This window comes from Eucyclogobius newberryi, unplaced genomic scaffold (assembly GCF_026437365.1).
Source record: "Eucyclogobius newberryi isolate DKJ021-1_F unplaced genomic scaffold, fEucNew1.0.hap1 SCAF_8, whole genome shotgun sequence".
Classification (NCBI taxonomy): domain Eukaryota; kingdom Metazoa; phylum Chordata; class Actinopteri; order Gobiiformes; family Gobiidae; genus Eucyclogobius; species Eucyclogobius newberryi.
Genome location: NW_027316500.1, coordinates 21141746 through 21168740, shown reverse-complemented (window position 1 = coordinate 21168740; position 26995 = coordinate 21141746). Strand labels below are relative to the sequence as shown.

Here is a 26995-nt window from a genome sequence, read left to right as displayed (position 1 = left end):
AGTCTCCTCAGGAGGTAGAGCCGACACTGGCTCTTCCTGTACAGTTCGTCTGTGTTATGAGTCCAGTCCAGTTTGTGGTTCAGATGAACACCCAGGTACTTGTATGAGTCCACTCTCTCAATGTCCCGTCCCTGGATGTTCACTGGTGAGGGGGCAGTGGGGTGGCGTCTGCGGAAATCCACCACCATCTCCTTGGTCTTCCCCGCGTTGATGAGGAGGTGGTTCCGCTGACACCAGTCCACAAAGTCCTGCTCCAGTCCTCTGTACTCCGCGTCATCGTCGTCCGTGATGAGTCCGATGATGGCAGAGTCGTCAGAGAACTTCTGCAGGACACAGCTGTCCGTGTCATGTCTGAAGTCTGCAGTGTAAAGGGTGAAGAGAAAGGGCGCGAGGACAGTGCCCTGGGGCGCCCCCACACTGCAGGTCCGAGTGTCAGACACACAGTTCCGGGCTCTCACAAACTGGGGTCGGTCTGTGAGGTAGTCCAGGATCCACTCTGCCAGGTCATACTCCACACCAGCCGTCTCCAGCTTGTCCCTCAGGAGCAGCGGCTGGATGGTGTTGAAGGCGCTGGAAAGATCGAAGAACAGAATCCTCACAGAGCTGCCAGGCTTTTCCAGGTGAGAGAGAGAGCGGTGCAGCAGGGAGATGACGGCGTCCTCCACTCCGATGCCAGGCCGATATGCAAACTGCAGCGGGTCCATGGCTGAGCTCACGGTGGAGCGGAGGTGGTCCAGGACTAGCCGCTCCAGTGTCTTCATCAGGTGGGACGTGAGAGCCACTGGCCTGAAGCTGTTGAGGTCTTTGGGGCGCGGTGTCTTAGGCACAGGTACCAGACAGGAGGTCTTCCAGACCTGTGGTACCACCCTCAGCTTCAGGCTCATGTTGAAGACATGCTCCATAACTCCACACAGTTCATCTGCGCAGGACTTAAGGAGCCTGGGGCTGATGCCATCAGGTCCTGCTGCCTTCCTCACTTTAATCCTCTTCAGCTCACTCCTCACCTGTGCTTCTGTGACAGTCAGTGGTTGGCAGGGGGACCGTGTGCTGTGGGGATGGGTGAGTCCAGGCGAAGTGGGGAGCTGATGGTCCGGGGCAGATAAGCGAAGAGGAACAGATGCAGGGCATTGTCCAGCTGTGGAAGAGGGAGCATGCAGCCGTGCAGGGGGAGGGGCGGGTGACCGATCAAACCTCAAGAAGTGAGCATTTAAATCATCACCCACTGTAGATCCCCCTCTGTCTGGGCAGGGGGGATTTTGAAGCCCGAGATGGTTTTCAGGCTCCTCCACACTCCCTGAATGTTCTTCTGCTGCAGCTGCTCCTCCATCCCCCTCTTGTAGCCAGCCTCAGCCTGCCTGATCTTCCTCCTCAGCTCCTTCTGCACAGTCCTCAGCTCCTCCATGTTCCCTGACCTGAAGGCTCTCTTCTTCTCCTTCAGCAGAGCCTTCAGTTCACGGTTAATCCATGGCTTGTTGTTTGGAAAACACCGCACCGTCCGGGAGGGAACAATGTTCTCAAAACAGAAGTTGATGTAGTCCGTGATGCACTCTGTGATGGTGTTGATGTCCTCCCCATGTGGGTCATAAAGCTCAGTCCAGACAGTGGTGCTGAAGCAGTCCCTCAGAGCCTCCTCGCTCTCAGCAGACCACATCCTCACCTCACGGGACACCACAGGCTGCCTGCGCACGATGGGTTCATACACAGGCCTCAGATGTACAAGGTTGTGGTCCGAGCTGCCCAGGGGAGGGAGGGGGGAAGAAGAATAAGCCTCCTTGGTGTTGGCAAAAAACAAGTCCAATGTTCTATTGTTCCTGGTGGGGCAGGTAACATACTGGGTGTATGTTGGTAGAACAGAAGAGGGAGAAGCGTGGTTAAAGTCACCAGAGATGAGGAAGAGAGCCTGTGGATGCTGTGTTTGCAGCCTACAAGTGCAGGAGAGCAGTGCTTCACAAGCATTTTCAGCATTGGCAGACAGGGCCACATAGACTGCGATCAAAATCACATGTGAGAACTCCCGGGGCCGATAATATGGCCTCATGCCAATAGCCAATAGTTCAATATCCTTGTTACATAGCTGCTCCCTCACTGTGCAGTGTTCGGGTTTGGACCAGCTCGTGTTCACATACACCGCCAGACCTCCACCTCTTTTCTTCAAGCATGCTTTCGTTCTGTCCGCCCGCCGCAGATGAAAATTGTCCAAACCTACAATAGAGTCTGGCATTTCTGCTGTTAACCAGGTCTCTGTGAAAATCAAGACGCTGCTGTCCCTATAAATCCTCTGGGACCGCATGAGGCTCGCTATTTCCGTCATTTTATTTTGAAGGGACCTCACGTTACCCATGACTACGGCGGGAACCGACTTCCTGTTTGTCCTTCTCTTCTCTCGGAGTTTACGTCCAGCCCGTCTGCCTCGTTGCGTTTTCCTTAGGATGTCCGCCGGGATAACGTGACGATCTCCGGGTAAGACGACTGTTCTCCACAGTTTCATGAGTTCCTCCTTTGTGTAAACGCGGTACGGCGCCAGCCGGGGGGCGGGGCCGGAGCCGGGGGGCGGGGCCGGAGCCGGGGGACTCAGAGCCAAGACACATCGCAACGACACGACGAAAATACTCAATCCAGCCGAATAAAGACAAAACAAGTTAATTTAAAGCGATTCCAGTGCGTGTCCCGATCGTTCGTGAAGTTCCTCTTTCATATAAACGTGTATATAAACGTGTACCGACGACACGCCGTACTTTAGCGCGGCTCGGAGCTAGCTCACGTCACAACAACACAACGAACGCAACGAAAAACGCTCAAATCCAGCCGAAAAAAGTCAAAAACAGTTGAATTAAAAAACTATTCCAGCGCGTGTCCCTATCGTACAGTAAAATAGAAAAAATATACTAACTATATTTACAAAATATAGGAGATAAAGCACAATAAGTGTGAGAAAGAAGAGAGAGCGTTTACACCGGGCTGCCAGCTGTACCAGCGCCTTATGACGTATCCAATTCACAACGTATACAATTGACAACATGATGTCAATTGTATTTGAATTGTTTCTATAGAACAAAATGATGGTTATTGCTTTATGTAACACAAAGTGGAGCCGGCAAAGGCACTTGTTAAAAGAAACAATAGATGTATATAATAATAGACATTGTCACACCACCTCCTAAGAAAGATGCTATTTCCTTACAACACTTTCCAAATTGCGATGGGATTTATTAATAACGGTTTTGCAATTCAAACAGATATTTCACTTCCAGAGCCATTGTTATTGAAATTCTTAACATTTTTTTAAGTTGTTAATTGAAAATGAAATGTTTTCGTGCCAGAGTGGATAGTGACTTCGAACCTGGCTCTCTCCTCCCTATTTCACGCTATACTTTCCTGTCTAATAAAGCCTTTGGGCCAAAAAATCCTTGAAAAATAAAATAAAATTGTGTTTCATCCTTGCTTTTTTCCACGGGAGTGTATAATAAAAGAATCAATATTAGAGCAATTTATGAGCAATAACTGAAGATTGAAACCAATGTGCAACAGCTTCGTGCATATGACTGTAAACGCAAGCACACTGTTGCCAAAGTTGTCTTACAAAAATATATAATAAATATAGCCGCAAGCGGCAATGATCGGCCCTCGCCACCACGCCGCCGCCACGCCGCAAGAGGAGGGGGCGCTAACGCGCCCCAATTGTCCTTTTATTACGCCTACTGCTGAATCTGTGACGCTGTCACATCTTCTCCCCTTTGTTTTACATCAAAAAGCTATTTTATTTTGAATTCTTGGCAAAATGTGCGGCTTTGCCGCACAGACACCGTGACTCTTTGAATAAAAATGTGGATATCTTTTGATGGTTCACCCCTGAAGATGAGTCCCACCAAATTTCAGGTTAATAGGGCTAATGCCCTAAGAGGAGTTCATGAAAGTCAAAAGTGTGAACATGTTCTGGCGATTTCCCCATTGGAATAACATGGGAGGTTTTGGTCATCGCTACGGCAAAACCATAACAATTATGACATGGGTCTCATTGACTTTTTTGATGGGGATGCTAAAATTGAGTTGTGTGTCAAATTTCATATAGTTTCGCAAAACTAAACATTTAACCTCCATATTAAATCTGTAGGGGGCGCTGTGGCGCCAAATTAATTTATTTCACTTCAAGTAGGTTTAGGGCAAAGAGTTTAACAACTGATTCTAATTTGACGCAATTCGGACTTTATCTGCGCAAACGGCAGAAATGTTAAATTTGGGAGATTTCTGAAATTCCAGCTAAAGTTTGCGGCTTCGCCGCACAGAGACCGTGACAGGGTCAATGTAATTTGAATAACTTTTGATGTTCCACTCCTCAGTACCATTTTCACCAAATTTCCCTCCCTCCCTGGGAGGAGTTCGTAAAAGTACTACGTTTGGAAAAAACTCCCGAGTCATGCTTAGCCATTTTGAAGCAATATGGCCGTCATGCTTAGCCATTTTTGAAGCAATATGGCCGACATTTGGTTGGGCGGACGGCGTTGCCGTGATAATATTTTTTATTTCTCTTGTCACCATCTACCTCTGCGCCAAATTTCATGATTCTACGATCAGATTTTTTTTGGGTCATTTCCTATCTCTCAATGCATTTTTGGTACATTTGGGGGCGCTGACGCGCCAATTTTTTTTATTTTAGAAAAGGGAAATAGCCAGAATGTAGAGAGGCACGATTTTTAGAGGTGTGCAAATTTTTGTGACTTTTCGTCAATGTTCACTGGGTGAAAAATAGGGGGGTTGCTCCCGAGAAGAAAGAAAGAAAGAAAGAAGAAAGAATAATATTCCGATGCGAAAACAATGTTTCCCATTTTTCAAATATCATAAACTATACATTTTCGGAAAGCGCTCGCGCTTTCCTACCTCATGGTGTGGGTCCCTGGTCACTGACGGGTACTTTCGTTAATTTTGAGTGGGCTCCGCCCACTTTGTGTTTTTGGCCCTCTATACAGTAATAATGTTCAATTTTTGCATTACATGCTTATATGAACGGAACATGCAAGAGATGGGGAACGTATTCGTGAGCTACTTAGCGCAAATGAGTGCTTTATATGGGGATGACGACCGCGCAATGTAAAGTGCTCGTTTAGTGCGCACTTTTGCACGGGCTTCGCCCGTTTACAACGGTAATGTTCCATTTTCCTACTTCTAATTAGTATGCACGGGGCGTGCGTGAGTGAAGGAGTGCGTTAGTGAGTGTTTGGAAGTGGGCGAGCACTTCGCGCTCACTTTCGCAGCCGTGCTTCGCACGGCCTTACGAGATTAATAGGCCTCTCGCCAGCTTGTGGCGCTCGGGCCTAATAACTGAATGTGAGTGTATCCCAGAGAACCACGCAGCGTGCCTCTGAAGTGCTGAATCCTGCCCCAGGCGAAACCTCCCAAGTTCAAACACCAGATCTACAACAGGCCCAAGCGGCTTAAGCATTTTTTTTTGTGACTGCTTCACCTCGGGAAGAAAAACATTTGAACACAGTGGACAGGAAAGCCAAGGACAAAACCGGGGGAGCTGAGGTGAGAAACAGAAATTACACTAAAGACAAACTTTCCCCAACTCAATAAGCGTAGGCCTGCGAGTTATATACCGTGCTGCGCGTTACAGCATGATCGATAATAGATGTAGCCATTAGCGATCTGTTTGTCGCCGCGCAGGTGCCAGAGTTCACTTCTACATCCGGAACATGTCATAATGAAACATGTGTATTTGTTCTGTGTGTGAACCTGACCCCGCACTGTACCAGCGCTATTGGATTTCAGAGGCGCGCCGTGCTGCTTTGTAAACTTTTCACTTTTTTCGCGGGGTTACTGTGATTGCGAAAATGTAATCTATGTTTAATCATGCGCTAATGATTTAGGATTGTTCTCCAACAGGGGAATGAGGAGAAATGTCATGTAAATGATGAATGGAATGTGTGATTTATTTGATACAGGTCACCCTCGATTGCAAAGGGTTCTTACCTGGTTGAATAAATAATTAGAAAGTACTACTACTATTATTTCATTATTATCCAACAACCATCAACTACGATTAGTTCTTCTTTCCGTATTTGTGAACAAAAACACAATTTAAAGGTACTGTTGTTGCTGTTTTGGTACCTATTTGTACTTGTATCTGCTAATCCTCCCAAAATAAGAAAATGAATACATGAATAAAATAGTGAATGAATGTTAGAGGGAAGTGAGTGTGAATGGTTATCTGTGTGTCTATGTCTATGTCTGTTGGCTCTGCGACGAGTTGGCCACTGTCCAGACTGTACCCCGCCCAAGGCCCAAAGTCACTGGGATAGGCTCCAGTCACCCGCGACCCCTAACGGGATAAAGCGGTAGAGAATTAATGAATGAATGAATACATAAATAAATAACCAAAAAAATGAGATATAAAACACATGTTACAATATATAGATTTTAAAGGTGCAATATGTATCTTTTCTGGTGGATGGTCAGCCAGCTGCTCGTCTCCATGGAGATGTTATTGCTTTGCCTGGAAAGTTCCGAAGATTGTCATCTTGCATTTGTTCCATTAAAGGCTATTTTATTGCTAAAGCACTCTACATTCTTCAAAAGAAAACACGCGCCTCTCCACAGATCTTACCTGTAATTGATCTGGTGCTCTCACCTGCGTGTCTCCATGGGGATAGATATGTAAGTAAGTTAAAGACTGGAGAAAACCACTGACACACACTTCACCAGAAAATGAATGTAGTGCACTTAAAAAAATCTTAAATGAAATAAAAAGGAGCAAACACATGTTCTTATGCATAAAAAGGCCTATTTTAGGAGAACATTTTGTATGTTTCTAGGTTTGATGACATCCGTTACACAGTAGAAACGTAGAATACATTTTTCTATCCAACATTGGTGGTCCGTACAAACGTGGTGAACATGGCTCCATTATTGGCCTTTAGCATTCTTTAAACACGCAGCCCAAACATCGCTCTGGAAAGGTGGGATTTTAATGCATTTTACAATAGACAGTCCCCGCTCTGTTTACGCTCGGCTCTTGTACAGAAACGCGCCGAATGCCTTAAAGTCTGAAGCAATGATGCAATGCCAAAGTAGTAGCCCGCGCCTGCTCCGGTCGCTAGCACTCCACACTGCAAACACTCAGCCGTCAGCAGGATTTCACAAATGCTGAGGCCGGCTTTGAACAAGACGGCTGGAGGATGGAACAAGGGCCACAGATGAATTATTCAAATGCCATATATTGTTCCAACGTAAGGCCTGTGTTACCCAGAATGCAGAGCGCCACCCCATGACTGTCAGCCCAGTGGATTTAATGAGAGCTTTTTAGGAAAACCGTCCACATGGAGGCGGACAGAGGAAGGGTATTTCGGTAACGCGGGCGACTTGCTCCGGATGTTGACACTAAGCAGATTCGTTTTTTAAATGAATACAGCAATTTACCACTGTTTAGAGGAAATGGAAGGACCCGCTCACAACACATGCACTGTGTCCCCATCCATGAACACAAGCTTTAAAAAGCTGCATTAAGTGTTAAACATATTAAACAGTGTCATTGAATGTGTGCAAATATTATACAATAAGCCCATTATGTAAGTTAAGCATGATGTTTCTCTTTAGTATCTTCTTGCTTTTTTACACAGTTCATTGTTCTATTAAAGGCGGTATGGACGATTTTTCGGCGATTTGAGAACGCAGGCAGAAGTGCGCATGCGCACTCCCGCCTGCGGACCGATACAACACACACATGCGTTTGTTTATTAGCGCAACGGAGCGCATCGCATCGCTCGTCTCCCGTAGATTTCTGTCCACTTCTGCATCAGCTCGAACTGTCTTTCTCCGTCTTAATTTTGCCCCGTACACTGAGGGAACTATATTATGAAAGATCCATGCGCTTAGGCACGCGGAAACGTGGGGAGGAGCCTGACGCGGCTGCAGGTGAGCGATAGGTGCGTTTTATGATTGATACGTGGCAGGACTAATGATTTTTCCACGCCACGAGGAAATATGATAACAAATTTGCTGAAAAAAATCGTCCATACCACCTTTTTATATTAATTTGCAAAAAACAGTACCATTTGAAAAAAAAATATTAAAACAATTATAATGCAACAAAAATGTCATACATTTCATAATGCGTCATAAAAAAAAGACTTGTTACATAAAACGATGCACCATAAGTAATAACAGAGAATACACATTGTTCCTGGAGATTCATAGAGTTATCCGCTTTGACCGCCCTTGGTGTAAAAGCGTTCTTAAAGATTTTTTGTACCGCATCGGCATGTTAAAAGTTAAGATGCTCCACACAAAGCTTTTGTGAACAGTTCCAAGGATAACTCGGGCAATTTTAAAATGTTTCAATTCATGAGACAAATAAAGCCTTTGGGAGCATTTTATTACAGATAACATTTGTGTTCTGTACAAATGTAAGTCTGCTGTCTATGTATATGCCAAGATATGAATTCAAATTTCACTCAGAATCATGTTTGGTTTAATTTCTTGGTTATACAAACTTTTTTTTGTAAATATCAATAAAAGTCCTGGTTCTTCAAGCCAAAGGATTCTTTCAACATCTATTGTATTTTAAAGCAAAACTACAAAGCTTTTCATATTGACAAATCTACAAGGAATGTTTAAATTTTCAGTCAACATTTATAAATTCCACCATTGGATTTTGAAGACAGATAATGATTTGCCTGAAAAATAACTATAATTCAAAGCAACAAATGATTTTTGCAGCATCAAACTGCCAGGTTTTGCCAGAGAAAAAAAGGAGTATGTGTCCAATTTTTCAGAATAGTCCAAATTACCTCAAATTGAATGCTACACTTCCAAAAGAAGAAAAGGCGATAGGCTCGTAGTAACCATAACAATAATCATTCAATTTGCCAGTGCCACAGTCTGAAAAGAAATGTGGCCAAAATTTGACAACACGTGCATTTTGGGTAAATATAATTTTTGACAACACGGCCACAAAAGATGTTACCACTGAGCTCATTCCGGCTCTGTCACTGTTCCTGAATCTCAATTTTTTATTTTAGCTCCAAAAAGTTCAAGGCAAAAGCGGCGCCGGCTGAATCTCCCACATGCATTTTTAGACTTTGCCTCTCAGCCGAGTGCGGGGCTCAGATGAGGAGGAGATTTGAGCTCTTTGTTTCCCGGCCCGAGTGACATTAAGACAGCAGGTCGTGTGCAATAAAGAGGAACAGTGACAGTTTGTCTCAGTAGCAAATGCAAGGATCCGTAGGCTGGTGTGAAAGGACAATAATGCTGTTGTTGTTTACACTTTCTCGCCTCTCTGCTCACCCATGAACATGCACAACAAGATTTGAACTAAAAATGTCTTTCTAATTCTCGGGAGATATTGCGGATATTGTGCAAATGCAATCATGAAAAAAAACATTGGGACATGAAATGTAAAAAAAAACATTGCATTGGGAGCAAGTTTGGGCAAAATGACAAATGAATAATCACATTTTCCCTCCTATTTAGTAGCTTTTATTTTGTCTTATTGAATTCCCACAAAATTGACATTCAATATTAATTTCCAGAAAATAAACTGATTCAATTCCTTTTAAAACAAAAACATAGACAATAGCTAATTTTGGCTGTGACCACTCCATTAAGCCATAACCATAATTCATCATTTGTCAGTGACTAATCTCGATCACAATTAAAATTCTACAATCTGCACAGTACAGATTGCATGTTTTATTTTTTCTGGAGAAAACTTGAGATATATTACTGATGAAATCAATTACATATAAAGTTTAAAAGTCATCTCTGTGCAACATTTCAATTTTAAAGTTGGCATAATATGAAAATGAACGTCCCGACTTGCAAAGATAACATTAAATATTGAATTGCATGGTAGAATATGTCTTACTTGGTCAACATAAAATATACTTTGCAAAGCACGTTTACATTTCATCCATTTTTACATTTTGAAGCAGTAACTCTCCGTGAACATATTTTATTGAGGTAATTTGTGATAACGGATGACTTATACTGACAGAACCAAATTGGTGTAAATGAGATGACGAAACTGCTTTTCATCAGTCAAATTAATCCAGAATAATTAAAACCCAAAGCTCTTTTTGGAGCTCCAGGAAAATGAAAGAGTTTGATATAGAGTTGTGTTTATTCCTCTGGGGGACTGACACCCGTATACACAGTCTCTTCTGATTGTCACAACTCCCAGATGATATCCCAGCATGCAACGCTTCACCTTTTTCATTACAGTCAGTTTAGACATGTTTTAGATGATGAGCGCCTTTTATCCTCGTCACAGGGGACGGCAGCAAAATGTGTCTGTTTCTTGTCTAATTATTCCACTTAAGAAATGAAGTCAAAGAAAGTTGTATTTAAGATTATAATTATATTCAACTAATCAGCATAATGATTGGGAAAGGTGGTGCGTAAATTGCACAGCACTAATGACTTTGTAACCCTTTTGTTCTTGTTGTTGACAGAAGTTGGACAGTGAATACAGGAATCTCCAAAGATGTTCAATAATTAAACATAGTGATGACATAAACTGATAAAGAAACAGCAAGTCGAGTACATTGTCTATATTAAAAACTGTTAAATAAGGCAGAAAAATGACACTTTTAAGAATAAAATCATAACAAAGCGTGTAATCTTTATGTATATTGTGATATTTCTGGACTTTTGGGTTAATTTTACAGTCAATTTATGTTTACACAATATTAACAAAGATATTTCTTGACATATTTTAGCACATTTCTGATGCAATAAAATCATCTCAATACCATCATCAAGATACAAATATTTTTTGTCGATATAACTTTGAAACTATTTTTACTTAACGTCTTTGGGAAGTAAATATGCAGCCTTGGTTAGCCAGGAAAGTGGATACTTTTACACATAAACTGCTTCATCAAAAACAAATATTTATGAGGTGAGATGATGTATTCATACAAAACAAGTTGTGTTTGTCAGAATTATTAGATATGAAGAGATGTGAAGTGCAAGTTTTTAGAGAAACTGTAAGTGTCAGAAAGTTTTCCACTGAAAGATTTTGTTCCACCAAGAACAGTGTTTTCTTTTTACAAACCGACACAGTGACCTCAGGCGTCTGCTGTCTGCCTCCAAACGGACCAGCATGGCTTTTACATTCGGCCGGCAACTCTGACAAACAAGCAACAACAAATGGGACAACAACTGCGGGCCAAGAACGAGCATTGTTGTCCTCTGAGAACACTGTATCTACTTTATCACTCTGTCTGTGGAACGGTCGTGTATTAACGGCTTTTCAAGAAATGCAAGTAAAGGTGTAGCAGAAAAGCAAGATGTGGCTCCTTTTTCAACAAAGCAGGTCCAGGAATTTATAAAGACGGGGCCATAAAAGAAAGTAATATTGACTTCATATCATATTCATGCACTTTGTGTAGCTTTAAAATAGCTTTATCTTATGTGATAATGTGTGTAACTGTGTGTTTGTGGACATGATAGAGGTCATGTAGGTGACATTATAGTCAATGGTGAGTCATGAAATTTTCTCCAGTAAAAGATTAAATCACAAAAGTGAAAGAGCTGCTACATTATATTACAAATACAAAGGTTTTTGAAGTGAAGTGAACAGTTGTAGAAAACCAAATGAACAACAGGAACACTGCAGCTACACTCACATTTTGACTTATATGGACTTAGTTATTACACAGTTACATTTATTGTCTTTCTTTACAAAAAATAAGCTGTTTCTGAGTCCGTGTGTGGAGGAAATTAATTGTTGTAGGCGAGTTGAAGGGTCCTTTATCTCCCCCTACTGCTAGAAAACAAGGTAACTAAGCTCTGCACAGACGAGGAGAAACTACCTTCCGTTTCCAATTCATTTGAGCAAAACTAAACCTCCATGGAAGAAAAATTGGCCACCACAATCGCAACGAAACACATTTTATCAGTTGGTTGCTCATCGTTCTGCCACTAGCCGGAATATTGAGGAACATTTTTCAATAAAAGAATGTCTGCTTAACCTCTGTAGCAGCCATTTGGTACTGTATCTCTGTTTGCCTCGGGGCTTGTGTGGCCCCCAACAGTGACTGACTTCACAATAAACATGAAACAAACTCAGTAAAACACTATATAAACCTTTCAAAACGTCCATTGCCAAACCGTCACTGTCCCGTATATAGTACCAGCCACAATAATGTACAATGTTCAAATGAGCTGGTTCCCCTGAGGATCCCCCCAGCTGTCCATCACACACTCGCATAATGTCAGCCCCCGGGGCCCTGCACTCAAGCTGGAGCGGGCATTATGAAATATGGGGCCACTTACATTGTGATGGACCCCATTATATTCACACTATGTTATGCAATATTAGGTCAACTGACTCAGTGGCGCGCCTCAGGTGGTCTCCTTCTCCCAACACAAGCGGTGAAGGAAGTGGAAGATAAAACTGAACTTTATGAATGCTTTTTGTACCGCGGAAAGCAGCAACCACTGCGTTGACTTCAAAACATTGCCCTATTTGTATTCCGTGAGAAGTTTTGATATATTCATTGGCCTCATTTTTTCTCAAAAAGGGAACGTTACATCCTAAAAAACAATTATGGATGTATTTTAGATTTGCCGAAGCATGTAGGCGTGCAGAATGCTGATTGCTCGGGATGCAGACAGTGAAAAGAATTAGAGGAATTTTCACCTGGCTAATAAACCAGGAAATACTCAACAATTCTAAAATTAGAAGAACTATTAGGATATCCGGTTTAGCATATTGGGGTAATTTGCGTTTATAACTGAACTATTGTATTAATATTTATCACTTTTTTTCTCCATTTATCAGGGGAAAAAAGCAGCGTTTCTCCCATTAGAATGCAAATAGGTCCCAGAACGTTTAATAAGACTGGCTAATTTTGACGAGACTCAGAACATGAGGAATTCAGCACAGAGATAGAGAGAGAAGACTCCCAAATGAGAGATTTAGAAGACGTTTATTTCACAAACAGCAGCAAATGATAGAGGCACAAGCTGTATCTTTAGATGGTAAAGATACAGCGGGTTTAACTGTAAATACTCTGTCCGTTTTGTCCTTTTCATGGGGAGTTGTGGCGCACTATGTAACTTTTCCATCAGCTGAGCCCGGTGGCTTCATCTGCTTGTCTCCGTGAAGAGAGATAAGTTGTGTTATACATTCCAGACACAAACAGACCCTTACGCAGCGCCGTGTACTTGGTCATCGTCTTCTGAGTAGAGAACAGCGTGGATTGTATATTTGTTGCAGAAAGACCGGGAATTGAGTTCCTATCTTCAAATGTTTTTTCTAACCAAGCTGAAGGCAAAACGTGCAGTTGTTTTTCACAATCTGTGCTTCGTCGTGCTATTGTTGTAATGAACGTCACACCAAGTTGGTCAGGAGTTTTTAATCTCAATGGGACTTTTCTGGTTGGATAAATAAATAAATTAGGGCTGGGCAAGTAAACGTGTTATTATCACGTTAACTCATCACTTATTTAACGCGATCAATTATTTGAACGCGCGTTAACGCAGGTGGGATTCCCCTGGTCCGCACCAGTTCTAAAGCCTCGTACAAACCGCTGCGGACGAATCGCGCCCGGCGCAGAATTTGAGCACGTGGACATTAGAAAGACAAACGCACAGGACGCGCGTTCTCGATGCGCCGGACTCATGTCCGTAAAATACACTCAGCAGCAGACGTGCGTCCGAGTCGTCCTGCACATGCTCAGTGGAGTCGAGTCGTCCTGCACATGCTCAGTGGAGTCGAGTCGTCCTGCACATGCTCAGTGGAGTCGAGTCGTCCTGCACATGCTCAGTGGAGTCGAGTCGTCCTGCACATGCTCAGTGGAGTCGAGTCGTCCTGCACATGCTCAGTGGAGGAGTTGTGCTGTGCTGCTTTTCTCGTGGTGTAAATGGAGTTTAATGTTGGGTCCGTGTGAGAAGGTCCCGCCGGGGGCCCGCGTGAGCAGGTCCCGCCGGGGGCCGTAGCTGGGGAGATCCGTGAAAAGGGCCCGGCGCACGTTTTTATCATCTGAAAACGTGAATAATCTGGTGCCTTAGCAACTGGCTTAGTACAGAGGAGTAAAAAAACACCCAGTTTTAGGAATCTACAAACTTTTCTGGTTCTTTTCGATGCCCTGGCAGTGGCAATAAGCTTTAGTTTTGTGTTTGATCACATCATTTAAGTTAAAATGCACACAATGTATTTATTTGTATTTAACTGGTTAAGTGTTTGTTTAACTCATGTTATGGCGCTTTAGTGTCAAGTTCTAAGAATGTACAAACTGAAGAGTTTTCTGCTTTAGGGACATTTGGTACTAGACTGGTTCTGCTGCTCTAAAATGTGTTTGGAGTGTCTAATGTTTAATGAGATTACAATGTTTCTGACGTTACCTCTGAAGTGGTCTGTTCATCTTTAATGATTGTAGCTCAGGCTTTTGTGGCAAGTGAATACTTAATATTTTATTTAACTGCTACTGAATAAAAATGCTGATGCACTTTACACTTCTTTTGAATTCATTTTGAATTTTGCACGTAAAAATGCGATTAATCGTGAATAAAAATGTTAATCGTTGCCCAGCCCTAAAATAAATACATCTTTGTTATGAACGGTTATGCTAAATATGTCTCCAGATTAGTTCCATACACTTCAGTAACAGCCGAAGATCTGTCAGAGGAACTGAAGAGGCGACTAGGATGAGCGGCGAAATGTATTCAAAATGTTGACTGAATTCTGTTTTCTTTTGCCATGGGTCCTATACGTGAACGACACCTTTCTAACAACTTAATATTTAAATTGTACAAATATTTGAGAGAAATATTTGACACTGAAACAAACTCCAAACTCCTTTCTGTTTCCCTCTCTAAGTCTCCTCTGTCTGCCATGAAATACAGTACGATTCCGCGCTCTATTATTAATTCATATCCAATTACTAATTACAGAAACTTCACCACTCAATTATTTTGGAGACATTTACGAAGGATTTAGAGGACACATTTCGATTTGTGTGATGCCCTCTGCCTCTCTTGTGCGCCATTTTGAGTATTTAATGGATCGTAACAATGGGCTGTGCTGAATGAAATCAACTTTAGAACTCTAACTGATACAAAACCTGAAAAGTTTCTCTCTTCATTTCAATGCCAAAATGTTGTGATTCATTACATTACAAACACTAAATTTAAACTCTTTATCCTACAAACGTCTTGTTTTAAATCTTTAAAGACTAGGCGGCTATAATCCAGGCAAGATAAAACATGAAGAGATATGTATTTTTTTTTTTTTTTTTAAAGCAACTGAAATCCATCCCCAAGTCGTCAAGTGATAAAAATCATATGCAGCAAAATTAATTAACTTCCACTGACCCAACCAGCAAATGAAATGAGAAAAGCTACCGGTAAGTAAGACGGATGCGACCGCGAACAATTCCACCGGGAGTTGGCCACTCGATCACTTGCATCATTGTCGTGTTTATCCGCACCTATCGACGCTGGTTGCCAGGTTTGCTTCCCGTACTGATTTTTTGTCACGCCTGATGGAGCCCTTTCCAGTTGACCTCACCCCTGCTGCATCATCCGCACAGCTCTGGAGGAGAAGTCAATGGACCACTGAGCGCTCACCCCTGGAAGCAGCGCCTACGAAAAGAGTTGATCCCCCAAATCCAATTTTAGACATCTTTTGTGCGCTGGCTTCCTGTAGAGGGGAGGCGTTTTGTCGTTTGTCCGACTCAATTCCTCGTGAAATGGAAGGGAAGTGCGTCCAAGGTGGTTTATTTTTTTACAGGTTGGACTACTCATCGAAGTAAAATGCAGTTAGGTTAAGTATATTTAGAATTTTGCTACAACCTTATCCCAGAATAGGTTTATAATTCCACTTCCTGTTTGTAATTGATGACATCGCACAAGGAGATTAGTCGAAAACAATGGGCAAAATTTCATCTAATGTGACTTTCTCTTTTTATTTCACAAATAAGAATATATGAGAGCACATTTAATGTGTTGAATGAATGTTTAAAATGTCAAAAATGTGTTTATTTGTGTAAATTATGCATAAACTCTTATTAGTGTCCCTCACTTTTGTCATTTTCTGTACAGATTTTGAATATTTTCTCCACAAATACTTGCTCGATGTGTAAAACTAAAATGTATCCGAACAACAAGTATAAATACACCAAATAAAGTCAAACTTAGGAAATCATAGAAACTTGTCATAGACACTTTAAGTAGGAGTTGATGCAATGTACATGCAAATTGTATATTTCTTCTGGTTTAATTTACAAAACTCCTTTACTAGATCTAGCCACAAAATCAGATGAATCAAAATAAATCAAGTCAGAATGTCTCAAGGCCAAATCTTTTTGTAATGAGTGTATCTGAAAGTAGACCTTTAGCCATTTAGTTGATAAATTGGTTGATGGCGTCTTGGTGGATAAACATTTGTATTAGTCGACTCATTATTTTGGAGTGAATTCAGTTAAGAGAACACTTAGAACACTTCCACACACAGTAGTGTAAGAAATCATCAAAACAGCATCGTTTGTTGCACCATTTGTTACGCATTTATTGATCACTAATTGGAGAAGGAAAAAACACACATTCACCCACTTCAAGAGCGGTGTTTTCTGTTTTTCTCACTAATACTGTGCCGTTTGAATCCTAAAGTAAAATGCATCAAGTGTCGCCATGTATTCCTTTCACTTGTGGTAGCTGTATTCACCACATGAAAGAGAAACATCCGCGTGATAGAGTATCCTGAATTATGAATGCATATTATCTGTACATGTATTTATAGTTACTTCTCAACATTACAGTACATATAGAAATACTGAGTCAAAGGAATTAAAAGTTGTATTTCCTTAACATTTTGACAGTGTCGTTCCTGCTTTTCTCACATTTTGTCACCTTTTTGGCGCTACTCCCTCAAAAGCTGACATTTATACTCAACCTTTTGTTTTGCTCGAGGAGTCCCACTGGGATTAGCATTTTCTGTTTCAGGGGAGCACTTTTCCCTCTGGGAGAAATGCTGTTTTTCATACATTTCATACAGCAATTGGAGGACCAAAGGGAACCTACTAAAAAGGATAAGCAAATTTCCCTACCATTAAAAAAAAATAGTTGTGAGACAGTTTCATGTGTTTCTTAAGTTTGAATACTGCACTTTTGAAGAATAAACACCAAATACAGTAGATACTTTGCATTGAACTGCATAAAGCAAGTTTATTTAGAAGTCAATTGGCATAATGCTACCGTTGTATATCCCAAAGGCTTGTCACTAAAGCTCAAATTGAAATATTGCATTGCCATAAGATATATAAATAATAAATGTTTATCCTGTGAAACTATTTATTTTTGCTCGCGACAAAAAAGCCTTCCACCCAGAAGAATGCAGATCTGTCTCGCGCTGACCTTCTTGCGGCGCGCTGCCGTCTCAAATGCTAACTTTGAACGCTGCTCTCAGCTTTGAAAAACACAGTTGTTTTTTCTTGTTTTCTTTCTCTCCCTTCCGTCTTTGTCACACTCGGGTTCACTCGCAGACACACAGGCGCTCACCGACCTGTCAGAAAGCACGCACCCATCAAACGTGGCACGAGGAAAAGTCAATACATTCTGTTGTTAAGTTAATTAGCCAGTGAGCGGTTATGTAAAACGAGCTAGTGCACTTTGCCGCATTATGTTCTACAAGCTTCCAGAACGGCAGCTTAATACGTTCCTCAATCTTCTATTACTCATTATTCTTGCTTTATCAAAAACACCAGCATATTGACCGCCGCAATCTCCTCTGCATTGTGGGTAATCGCGGTTGGACATAAACAGACACCATGGAAACCAATGTTAGCAGTTTAGGAGACTGATACATGCTCAAGTTTTAATTTGTGGTTTTAGGTTTGTATTCATTAACCACAGCTCCCAGCGCTGTGTAAACCTTAAATACTGAACGCGCGCTCCATAAAAGCTCAATGTGCACAGCGTAATTGATTTTATATTGGCGCTTTTCTCCGGTCCGAAAACACAATTACACAAAGCCTTCCGGTGTTTGAGGCAGAGATCTTGTTTCCTCAAATAAAAATAAAATAAAAAAGGATGAAATTATATGTAAGAGAAGTAAAACTAAACATAAGGGAGGATTTTTATGACTTTTTAAGAGATGTTTTGCTCGCTCAAGCAGTAATTGAACAATGTTTCTGGACTTAACATAAAGAAAAGGTTGGATACTCAACACCTATTTTGATGATGATGATGATGAACACATTAAGAACGTTCTAAAACTATTCAGGAAAAGCCCAAGTTTGTCCTTTTACTGTAATATGATTATTTTATTTAGGTATGTATACTTTATGAATAGAGTATGTCGTTTTTAACAATAGTTCCAGTATTAATTTGGGTATTAGGGGTGGGCGATATTGAGCAAAATGAATTACTCGATATTTATGAAGTATAACAATATTTTTAAAAATCCAACAAAACTGTGTTTAAACATGTTTAAAATGCAAATTGAGGTTTAATTATCAGACAAATGTGCAATGTCAATAAATGTAATCACAAAACTGCAGAAATGTCACCTTTTACAATTATTTGAAATCACTTTGCATTTATTATAAAATATATACTCAATATTAAAATTTAGCACATCTTCAAAACAAAATTCACAGCATTATCTAAATTTACAGGTTATTAGGGACAAATACAAAACTGCATTCTGACACTTTTAGTCACAATTTACTCCAGGTCCGAGTCCCAGTTTGCATGTCCCACACTTTTTTAGGTGTAAGCAATTGAATTTGGAGAGTAAGATGGGAAATGACATTCAGCAAATGCCCAGAGCCACTGCCATGCTGCTGAGAACCTGCAGCATGTTTTAACATTATTCCCGCTGCGCTTTTTAACAGTATTCACAATTTACCCACAAAACAACACCTGGATTGACAAATTGTAATCCGGTATACACTTTGCAAACTCACTGAAATGCTGTGTACCTTTCACGAACAAACTGTTTAGAGAGACATGACCCAACAACTTCCTGCACGACCATAATATTATTAGGCTTCCAAATAGCGTGTCTCTTGATACAAATGTTCTATAATCAGGAGCTCTGGGCACCACAGTCTGAACCAGTGTTTGGACTCAGCTCTGCCCTGATTGCATCAAGTCGATTCTGGCATTTATTCTAGTTTTATTGCGGCACCATTACAGCCCAGCGTTATTACCAAAGTGCGTATTATTGGATCGGTCTAACATCTTTGAGGTTATTGCACACGGGCACCAGACAGAATGGAGGCACATTGCATTGTCTCAGTTAATACAACACATCTGCTAAATACTAACATCGATAGTCGCGGATATGAAAGACTAGTGCGCTGATGAAATGTGGATGCAATAATAATTTAGCAAACGCCCGCAGATTAAAGGCAGCCGTGGATAAAGCGGGAAATGGGAGAAAAAAATCGTTTTGAAAAATCTCAGCGGAGTGGATCTCGAAATTCTCAATCTGTTTTCAATAGAGTTATTCAATTTGGAGTGTTTTCTTTTGAACCCAGCAAAGGCATTAGTGCAGTAATTTCCCATTGAATAATAAATCAGGCCTCGCCCGCGGACAGACAAACAGCCACGCGTGTGATGGATGGGCAGGCTGTTAAAAATGTGAAAAGGCAAGAGTTTGATGGGGGGGAAACGGCAGAGGTGCTGAGAGGCTGTATGGGCAAAATGAAAGTTGCCATTATCAAGAGGAATAATCTGAGGGGGCCAGGCTGATTTGTAACGCTGTCGCCGTGGGGGACGGACGCACTGACGGGTGATGGAAGACACAAGTCCAGTATTACAAAGAAACATGGTTAGGACTAGCGCTTGTTCTCTTCACTAGACGTATGTAAATTGGCTTTTTTATTTAACGGTTTATGTCACATTATTGTATCATTCATGAGTGTTTGATGTCAGAATTATGGTGATATACTAGAGGAATGTGGTCTGTGTAGACAGTATAAATGAAAGAAGGACAATTATAAAAGTGTTTTTTTGTTGCAAGAATAAACAAAACCATTCTTGTTGCTCTCGTCTGCAAGTGCAACTTTGATTGTATTTACTGTCAGTGGGCGGGCGCCAGATCTGTAATCAATAAGCACAATGGGCAAATACACAGGGCCCCGCTACAGAATGCTCTGTTTTATTTTGGGGACAAATACTTACTTTTTAAAACATGAAACATGTTATTGTGAGCTTTATTTCTTGTGTGGCGTCTTGTTCAGCATAAATATAGACATATCAGGATTGTGTCAGTTGGGTTAATGCAGATTTTGAGATGCTAAACATAGATTTTTTTTGGGTAATTCAAAAGTATTCTGATATCATAATGTGATTTTTCCAGCAGCTTATCGACTTGTTTGTTTCTATGGGCGTTGCTAAGCCTATGGATGATGTACATGGCGAATTATACTAAAGACGATTGTTTTTTAATCCCGTGTTACTAATGCAAGATGTCGAAATATTGCATAATATATATCATATTCTAGATGTGCATGGATGTGGATGAGCGAAGCAATAAGACATCTCACAAATTAAACCAAGGCCCCCCAAGGTAAGATAAGATAAGATAAGATATTCCTTTATTGTCCACACAATAAAATTTCATTGTTGCAACGCAGGTAAATACAGAGGAAAAGGACAGATAACTTATAGGAAGTTTAAAAAACACTCTTAATAGAAGAACTCTTATAAACAAAACTCTTATAAACAAAAACTCCTATAGACAAAACCTCTCATTTCTTAATAAGGAATGGAGGGGGAAAATAAAGATAAAATAAAATAAAAACAGCTAGCGTAGGACAAAATAATACTAATAATAATAATGGTAAAATAGAAAATAATAAAGTATAAAAGATGTATCCTGCACAGAGCTGACAAAGCGATGCCTCGGGACCCTTTCCCAGGTTTATGATCAGAAGTACCTCGCTGAAAGATGGATTCATTCTTAGTTAACATATTCTTTATTAGGACTAAAAGGATTTGCATGTACAACAGCAGAAAAGAGTTGTGGAAGTATTAGGACAGTTTCATCTGCCTTTTCACTCGCTTGTTAGTACTTGTCTGTAACCTTAAGTGTTTTTGCGTGAGATCCTAATCATTTTGAGGCTTTTACAAGTGCCTTGTTCCCTTTGGGTGGATTAATCGATGGACAGAGCACACCTTTAGACGTCTTTATTTGACTGCAGCCTTAAGCAGTCCACATAGAATAAAGTCTTTGATTTGGGGCACAGTCAGAAAAGCACCCAACCAAAGACTTTATTTATTTGAGGACAGAGCACTACTTAGCACCGTGATGACATGCGGGTGTCTTTGGCGTATTCCAAATAAATAATGTGCTTTGTCTTTTTCCAAAACTCTCGTCTCGTTGTCCTCTTCACCTTAAATGACTCGTATCTACGTCCGCTGCAAATCAGTCCTTTACCCGTGACGACAAAAGGCATGTCAAAGTAACGATAATGCTCTTCCTAAACAGCTCAATACAGCTTTTACATTGATCCTCCTCTGAGCTTAATTGTGTGTGACAGTTTTGCGTGTCCGTCGTTTCCCTCAATGGCTTAATTACGGCTGGTTCCACCTGGCTAACCTCCCCTGTCCCGTTCCGGCGCGGGACCACGATAACAGCCAGCTCTGCCCAGATTCACAGATGAGGAGGAGAAAACAAGCAATAATTGGTGTCCGCCTTGTAGCCATGGACATTATCATCACAATTTTCCTTTTCTAGTCCTCCACATCACTCTTTGTTCTTTGACGCTTACAGCTAAATCTTGAGGAATTGTTTTAAACCCACCGGGAATAAATCACTGTCATCAAACACAAAGGGAGTCTTGATCTTCTTCGCAAACTGGTAACGTTACTTTATCCAGGCGTCATTACGAGAGGCATTCCCCCTGACCAGGCATGGATCATTTCACCGAGATCTAAGGCGAATTAAGCAAAGAAACGTCATAGTAAATCAAAAGTTCACGCCTTTTGCCACTTTTCTTGTATTAAAATGATGGTCGACACACAGTGAATAATACAAGGTTCGTTTCAACAAGAGGGACATTTTTCCCTTCAGTTCTTTGTGGTTTTCTCTCATCATTACCCCCGAAAGTCATCCTGAAGCTATCACTCAGACTAGTTCTTTCCAAAAACTTCTTAAAGATACATTTGAATCATTTTATAGAGAAATAAATAAAGTAGAAGTGGCATGTGTTTTGACAGATGCCTTTTTAATCATTGCAAACAAAAACTCCTTATGTGACACATGAAGTTTCCTAAAATGTCTCAAGCATCCGAAGAAATACACAATCAATACGCAATGTCCATGTCCGCTGCACAAAAGAAACAAAAAAATGGGTGCAAAACTCGTAATAGTTTAAAAACCCAGCTCCCCAAATAATGCTTTATAATAAGGTGATTATCCTTTCAGGTGAAAATATTGCAATTCAAGCCCCAATGCCCAAATCACATTAAAAATTGAGCCGTGAAGTGGTCTTTGGACTGTTAAATATAACTTGATATTTTCTATTCCTCGTATTCATGTGAGAATCCAATAAGCGACCCAGCAGTAATGCATGAAGCCAAAGCTGTCATTTTGATTACGCTTTCACCTAATTGTGTTTCGTAATAATATCCATAAAAGATTGGATTTTTTGCTTCTTATACTTCTGTCCCCCAAATCCTCTATTTCCGTTCAGGTACAACTCGTCGTCAAATGGTGTTAACATCGCAAAAACACTCAAAGCGTGACCTGCCAAATCTCAACAGACTTTCCATCCATTATCACATTTGACAACGGCAAATAAAACACAGAAAACTGCAGAGTAATTTGGATAAGTGCATAAGCCTGGCACCTATCCATGTCAAAAAAATATATAATAATGATAATAGCATGTGCCACACACTGTAATTACGACTTACAAATGCTTCATCATTCTTAGACTTTGAGCCTAATTGCGTGACGGGGGATGACACTCCAAACCGTTCAACCCCTCGCTGCCATTAGCCTGTCTGTTGTGGGCTCATTAGCAGGAGCGCCTTGTTTGTTTTGCTTGTCTACGGAAGCCCCTGCCACCTCGCGTGAATGACAGGCGCAAATCAAAAAGCACCGAGCCTGTCAGAGCGAGCAATGGGTGTCGGAATGATCAACTTATTGGCTTGTATGACAGTTGTGATGGATTGGAAGGATTAAAGTGGTGAGGAGAGACAGGCTCTAAGGGAATGTGTAAGTAATATGACCTTTTTGACTGGTTATTAGGAGTGGTAAGATGATGTGTTTAATCGATAATTGTGATTATTCAGGTCACGTAACAACTAAATGGTAGTAATTGTGACTGTTTCAGAGAATTTCAATAAAATATCCACTTCAGCTATAGTATAGTGCTTTTTATGTGGCTGTTTATATCACAATAACTTAAAGCTGGTCTGGATTATTGGAAAAGATATGTATTAGAATGAAAGAAAATTAAGGATTTCACTTTTGTTATGTGTCAATAAGCATGAATAATTATAATATCGTAATGTTTCTTCTCACAATAATCGCAACACTATAAATCGATATTGTGACATCCTTACTACTTATACGTAGAGCTCAACAGATTTGGAAAATTTGCAAATTGCAAACTTTCTGTCTGTGTACATTTTAAATACATCCGGGAAAGTGAGAGTAATCACACAGAGAGTACATCTTCAAGTGTCTAAACTACAGAGTAAACTGATTTTTTGCACATTACAACCACATGACGACGTGATAATACAAAGAATACTATATTACCTAAATAATTGCAGCCTTTGAGATCAGCTTATCCATATTGTGAATAAAATATAACTACAATTAATACTGAAACCAAAATCCGACTGCAAACAGGTGCCATGATGAACAAATAATCTAATTGAGCTTCACCTGTCGACGGTCGTAATGTTTTGTCTTTACAGCAGCTTGTATTTCTGCAGAAGAAGGATGTAAATTGTGTATGACAAGCCTTTACAAAGGATCCACCGTCACAGGGGACACTTGCCATTAAATCTCTGCCTTCTCCTCAAGTCAGAAGCAGTTCAGATAACAAGCGGCGCAGCAGTCACACTTGTCAACCTGCAGGCACACTTTCCCTTTGACGGCCAAAAGAGTTTCTCAGGGATTTCTGCAAACATGTTATCTTCTTGCAAAATGTCTTCAGTCCAGAACTTCTTCAACCACTTTCAGATCCCACTCCTGCAAATACCAAAGTATAGCAAGAAGGAGACTTAAGTGACCAACATGGACTCACTTCAAATTCAAATTGAGATTCCCGGTCTGTGAATGGTTCCTTTATGAAAGAGAGGAAATCCATTAGGTTACAGAGTGTTTGAGGTGGCATCAGTCGTCCCTGCGCTGCACCGAGGAGTCCGGCACAAAGCAGTTTATATTACATTTGCTTCAGGCCTTTATGCACATGACTTCTAATTACATTGGCTGTTGCTCGACTGGTGCCTGCTTTTTGTGTTGATTGATTTGAAAAGGCAGAGTGTGCATGTAAGATGTGCAAGACAGGCGCAAGATAAGGTGCAATGTAAAGGATGAAATATTGCTATAACTGTGGGAGGTGAGACAACAGACCCAAGTAAGCGTTTTATAACACAAGCCCCTCGTCTAATGAAATACGACTGCATCAGACATTTATTGCTGTGAACTCTAAATTATCCATGGAGTCATTTGGAAGTCAGATATCCGGCCTGTGTGAGCGGGACATATTTTATGGCCTTCCCCTCCACTTCCACATGGTTGGGAATTGAGTTTGGTGGTATTACGCAGCACATGTGACATATATTTGGTTTGCGGACGAACAAATGGACGGCTATTTCTGGCAACCAGGTCCAGTGTTGGTTTTACCACGGCCCCTTCCTCCCATAATTCTGTTAGCAAACAGTGTGACATGGCCAGGAGACTGATCATAATCTGGTCAGAACGCTCCGAGCACACAGCAGTTTGTTATGAAACACTTCTCGCCTTTTCCTCGTGCCCAAGTGGTGACAGGAATTGGCCACACAAAAAGAACATGCCAAGTGGCAACGTCACATTTGGAAGTGTGGACTGAACGCCACGTACAGTATGACAAAAGGAATGGTCATGTTTATTGCGTTTGTTTAAAACAGTGCCATTCTGATGGATTATTAGATCAACTTTGTTTTATATTTGTTCACATTTCATTCATGTTGCTTTTAATATGTTTTAATCACAACTTGACAAAGAAGGTCTGGGATATATACAGAATGATCTGCTTGACAACATACTATAAGCTCAGATGTATTATAATTTAATTTGATCAGGAATTGCTATAAATCTACATTGTCTTTAAAATAAATATATATTGTTTGTCATTTTACTTGTGTCGGAGTTATTAATCTTCGCTTTACTTCACATCTTTCTGGTGCATTTAAGCAATGCAGTTGCAAACAAACAGATTAACACAAATCCTCTTGGCAAAGTGTTTTGGGCTTTGCTTCTTCCTGGGGTCTGAGCTGAAGCATACATCACTGTTATGAACACAAAATCCTACATAAACAAAGTACAAATACATTAAAACCCTTTAAACAAATAACCCCAATAATGAGTCAAATCCCAGCGGACAATATTCATTTCACAAAATCCATGTTATTTACTTCCCAAAAAGCCCTGCATGAACTGCACACATTCTTAATATGGTTAAAACCAGAGCACTTACTCCACGGGCCAAACAGCCGACTACGGGTCACTACAGTGAATAATTCAGTCTCATTTAAATTCTGGCAGAACAACAGGAAATTTCACGCTGCGCTTTAGGTCGCACCAGGGCTATTACGGATTATGTTGGAGGATTTGACCTGGACTTCTGGAAGCAGATCATACAAACAAACTACTGCTGTGCCATTTATCCTCAAACTGGAGGAAGGAAAGAGTCCAGTCTAGCGGGACGGCGGGATAAAGTATAATTCAGGCCTGTTCTTATGGCTCCTGAGATTAACTTCAGCATCTCCATCCTCCTCTCCATACTTAGAGACACTGTCTGTCTCTCTTAAATTTACTTTTCTCTTGATCTCTCGCCATTCTGACGCTGCCTTTTATAGTCGGCAGATTTTAGAGTCTTCAAACACTATCTGAAAAAGTTCTCACGCTTAGAAGGTATTAAGAGACGTAACAGATGAAAAGATAAAATGACAGCATACAAATTTGTTTTAATGAATATGATTGATGTTCCTGTTTGGGCCAACTTCAGACTGACTTTCAAATCACGGCAGAGTTTTGGGGACCTTAAAGAGGTTTTTCAAACACTACTGCTAATCTATGCAAGAGGGGGAATTTGGTTTCAATCATGTCTCTATCCACACTATCCTATCATTGCCTTTCAAAGAGCTTCCTTTCTTGTAATATTATGTCTTCCAACTATTTTGTGAATCACTTCTTTAATCAGCATTAGTGAAATTGAATTGAAAATGCTAAAAAAAAGGCAATTAATGAGGTTGCATGTTTTTTCTCCAGCACCTGGCTTTATATATCAGACCTATAAAGCCTGTTCGACTCCTATACATGGAATTACTGCACTGGATCGGCTGATTTTAGCTTTTGTCCTGACACGTTAACGCTATAACAGCTATGATCTAGCACAACTTACTTAACGTTGACTTTGCACAAACTGTAACCCTATGTCCTCTATATTATAACAAACATTGTAAGGAAACTCCAAAGCGGTTGTAATGCCACCTCTCGAGAATACATTCATTGACCATTTCTGAACATAGTGGCCACTTGTCGGGTTGAAAAGCGAGAGTTGATTTGCTCTCAAGGATACATTTGTATTGTTCCCGTGGCATTGGCGTTTGCATTATGTTCCCCCATTGTAGCCATTAACACTTTGTCAATGGCAACTTGCAAAGGTGGCTATCAGAATTCACCGCGGATGAAAAGCTCATTGTCTTTGCTTTTAGTCTCCCATCGGAAGCAGGTGCAGGGGAAACAACGGCTTCCAAGAAAAGAGGTGTTTTTCGGTGAATTTGAGGCAAACGGCAAACAGAACAATACAAGCTGAGTAGA

The 26995-nt window shown here is 40.8% G+C and overlaps 1 protein-coding gene across 3 annotated transcripts in view; it reads right to left on the bottom strand.

The window, feature by feature from the left end:
- Nucleotides 1–26995, bottom strand: part of chrm3a (cholinergic receptor, muscarinic 3a) — a 120188-nt gene that overhangs the window by 28379 nt on the left and 64814 nt on the right. The window lies entirely within an intron of this gene.